Here is a 4,742-nt window from a genome sequence, read left to right as displayed (position 1 = left end):
ATTTCTTATAGGGCTGGTTTTGTGTTTGCAAATTCCTTTAGTTTTTGTTTGTCCTGGAAGCTTTTTATCTCTCCTTCTATTTTCAATACAGCCTAGCTGGATATAGTACTCTTGGCTGCATATTTTTCTCATTTAGTGCTCTGAATATATCATGCCAGTCCTTTCTGGCCTGCCAGGTCTCTGTGGATAGGTCTGTTGCCAGTCTAATGTTCCTACCGTTGTAGGTTACAGATCTCTTCTCCCGAGCTGCTTTCAGGATTTTCTCTTTGTCTCTGAGACTCGTAAGTTTTACTATTAGATGTCGGGTGTTGACCTATTTTTATTGATTTTGAGAGGGGTTCTCTGTGCCTCCTGAATTTTGATGCCTGTTTCCTTCCCCAAATTAGGGAAGTTCTCTGTTATAATTTGCTCCAATATACCTTCTGCCCCTCTCTCTCTTTCTTCTTCTGGGATCCCAATTATTCTAATGTTGTTTCGTGTTATGCTATCGCTTATCTCTCAAATTCTGCCCTCGTGATCCAGTAGTCGTTTATCTTTTTCTCAGCTTCTTTATTTTCCATCATTTGGTCTTCTATATCACCGATTCTCTCTTCTGCCTCATTTATCCTAGCAGTTAGCACCATTTTTGATTGCACCTCATTAATAGCCTTTTTGATTTTGACTTGGTTAGATTTTAGCTCTTTTATTTCTCCAGAAAGGGTTTCTCCAATAACTTCCATGCTTTTTCAAGCCCAGCTAGTATCTTTAAAGTCATGATTCTGAACTCTAGATCCGACACTATACTAATGTCTGTATTGAGTAGGTCCCTGGCAATTGGCACTACCTCTTGTTCTTTTTGTTGAGGTGATTTTTTCCATGTCGTCATTTTGTCCAGAGGAGAATAGATGAATGAGGAACAAAATGCTAACAGGGTAACAACGTCCCCAGAAAATATACTCTAAACAAATCAGAAAAGACCTGAAACCGGGGAAAAAGAAAGGGAAAGAAAGAAAAAAGAAAAAGAAAAAGATAAAACCAAACAAAAACAGAAAAACAAAACAGAATATGATCAAATATGATCAGGCTCATGCCTAGTTCAGTGCCACACACTAGATTTTGGGTGTATTTTGGTCTGTTAGAAGAAAGTGCCTCCCCAAATTTTAAAGAAAGAAAAACTTATATATGTACAAAAATAAAGCTCGATACGATGAAGGGATGGAATATGACTGTAATGATGAAAAAGAAGGGCATGATCTTTTAATAGAGACCTATTTTCATGGGAACCTCAGAGGTTCTCAAAATTGCTATTAGGAAGAAGAGAGGTGACATGGCTACAGATTTTACAGATATTAAAAAGATGGGAGAATGTTATAAAATACTTTATTTCCTAGATTAAATAAGTTATATAAAATGAGCGAATTATATAGGAAATACAAATTCCCAAAGTTCACTTAAGACAAAAATGGTAACTGGAATAGCACTTACAAGTGTAATTAAAGACCTTTCAAAAACAAAACAAAACAAACAAAAACAACAGCAACAACACATAACCTCTAGGGACTGTTGACTTCACCTGTGAAGTATTTATGAAAAAATACCTAAAATAATATAATTTCTGGAAAAAAAATCTTCCAGTTGAAAGTGTAGAAGTACTCTCATCTCATTCTGTTACTCTGATACCAAAATAAGGTGGTTAAAGAAGAAAAAAGCAATTTTAATATACAAAATTTCACTCATAACCATAGGTGCAAAAATCCTTAATATCATTTTAGCAACTAGACTACAATAAGAAACATAAAGGGTAATATTTAATGATAAAGTGGGGTTATCCCAGGAAAGCAAGGTTGGTTTAACATTAGAAAATCAATGTAATCCCATATTAAATGATGAGACAGAAAACTGTAAGAGCTACTCAATGATGCATTTGACAAAATCCAACTATTATTTCTGATCAATATTCATAAAAGAAACAAAAATTAAAAATAGAATTAAATTCGCTAAACCTTGTAAAGAATAGCTACAAAAAAACTAAACAAACAACAACAAAACTATAGCTGGTAATAGTCTGAAAACTTTTCCCCTAACACCAGGAAGCACAGCATGTCCAATTCAACATTAAAATGGAGATTTTAGGGGTGCCTGGGTGGCTCAGTCGTTAAGCGTCTGCCTTCGGCTCAGGTCATGGTCCCAGGGTCCTGGGATCAAGCTACGCATCAGGCTCCCTGCTCCGTGGGAAGCCTGCTTCTCCCTCTCCCACTCCCCCTGCTTGTGTTCCCTCTCTCGCTGTATCTCTGTGAAATAAAATCTTTAAAAAAAAAAAAATGGAGATTTTAGCCACTACAATAAGGACAGAAAAAATTAAATCCAAGCAAATTGCTTTTCAAAGTGGTTTTGCCATTTTACAGTTCCACCAGCTGTGTATAAAATTTCCAATTCTTCCACAATCTTACTAAAGTTCTGCCATTCTAATAGATGTGTAGTGGCATCTCATTGTAGTCTTAGATTTCTCTTCTATGACAATGAACATCTGTTCATGTACTATTAGCTATTTGTACATCTTTGGTAAAGTGTCTTTTCAAAATTTTTGTCCATTTAAAAAATTTTGTTTTATTTTCTATTGCTCAGTTTTGAGCACTCTTTTGTATAGTCTGAATGCAAAACTTTACCACGTAAATGCTTTACAAAGATGTTCTCTCTAGCTATTGTCTTTTTATTTTTTAGTAGCACATTTCAAAGAGCAGAAGTTATATTTTTATGAAGTCTACATGATCATTTTGTTAATGAATCTTGATTATGTATCTAAGAATTGCCTGTCAAAGGCATAAATATTTTCTAAAATTTTTATAATTTGTGTATAATCTGGTTTTAGTTAATTATTCATATAGTACAAGTGTGAATCAAAGTTCTTTTTTGCGTGTATTTCTTTGTTTTGTATATGGACATCCAACTTTTCCAGAACCATTTGTTGAAAAGACCATCCTTTCATGGTCTTTAACCAAGTGGTGGACCAGTCGATTAAGCATCTGCTTTCAGTTCAGATCATGATTTTGAGGTCCTGGGACTGAGCCCCTCTGTGGGGAGGAGAGTCGGCTTCTCCTTGTCACTCTACTCCTCTCCCACCACTAACCACTCGTGTGCTCTCTCTCTTTCAAATAAATAAAATAATAAAAAAAAAAGACCATCCTTTTTCAATCACACCACACCTTCATCTTTGTTAAAAATCAATTGCCCATTTAAATCTGTATGTATTTCTGAGCTGCCTAGTCTGTTTTATTGATCTATTTTATCTATCTACATAAATATCATTCCTTTATGATCCTTTTAATATTTAAAAAATTTGTAGTGATGTCACCCTCTCATTCCTGAGATTGGTACTCTCCTCTATTACTCATCGATTATTCCACCTAAAGGTTTACCCATTTTATTAATCTTCACAAAACATCAGCTTTAAAAATACTGATGTGCTCTGTTTTTGTTTTAATTTCTATTTCATTGACTTAGCATCTGGCTTTTAATAATTCCTTTCTTTTACTTACCTTGGGATTTATTTGCTTTTTATTTTTTTAGTTACTCAGGGTATAAATTGAGATAATTGATTTAAGATTATCTGTTCTCTTTCAATGTAGGATTTTAGTGCTATAAATTTCCCCTTAAAATGCTTTTCATTAAATTTATTATACATTTATAATATGTGATTTAGTATTTTATTTGTTGATTTAGGCTTTATTGTAGATGTCATGAAATTATCACAGTCTCTCTTCAAGTGATTTTTTAATATCTCATCTTTAGTGTAAGAAATTTAAAGTATTATACTTCCATTTACTCCCAACCAAACTTTATGCTATCATTACTATTTCATTAAGTGTTATAAATCCTGCACTGTTATTATTTTTATGTAAAAAGTCAATTATCTTTGAAAATATATAAGTAATAACAAAAATGTTATATATTTACACATATAATTACCTGTGCTCTTTGTTTCTTTGTATAGATACATATTTCCCTGTGGTATAATTTTCCTTTACTTGAATTACCTGAAGTAATTCAGTTCTGCTGGTTAGAGATTATCTTGATTTGTGTAAGCCAGAGAAATCTATTTCAACTTTTTTTGAATGATATTTTCACTTAAAAGTTCTAGATTGGTAATATTATTTCTTTAAATACTTTGGGATGTTGTTGTAATATCTTCTCACTTGCATTGCTTCCACTGAGAAACCTTTTATATTTATCTTTGATGCTCTGTACTAGAGTATCTTCTATTTCTGATGACTTTGAGCTATTATCTTTATCACTATTTTGAGAACTTTGATTATGATGGGCCTTTGTGTGATTTTATTTTATTTATTTATTTATTTATTTTTTAAGATTTTATTTATTTGACAGAGAGAGACATAGCAAGAGGGTACACAAGCAGGGGGAGTAGGAGAGGGAGAAGCAGGCTTCCCCGCAGAGCAGGGAGCCCAATGTGGGGCTCGATCCCAGGGTCCTGGGATCATGACCTGAGCCGAAGGCAGACACTTAATGACTGAGCCACCCAGGCACCCCATTTGTGTGATTTTAATAATGTTTGTTGTACTTGATGTTTGTTGAGCATTCTGGAACTTTAGGTTTATACTTTTCATTAAATTTGAATGATAGCTATTATTGTTCAGATATTTTTGTCCCTCTGCTTTTGGGGTTTCCAATCACAAGTGTATTGGACCCTAGAAGTTTCCCCATAGCTTTATTATCTACTTTTGTTTGGTTGTCTATTTGTTTTTGGT

The sequence above is a fragment of the Leptonychotes weddellii genome, chromosome 13 (assembly GCF_054177405.1).
Source record: "Leptonychotes weddellii isolate Sample4059 chromosome 13, ASM5417740v2, whole genome shotgun sequence".
NCBI lineage: Eukaryota > Metazoa > Chordata > Mammalia > Carnivora > Phocidae > Leptonychotes > Leptonychotes weddellii.
Note: the sequence above shows the minus strand (reverse complement) of the source record.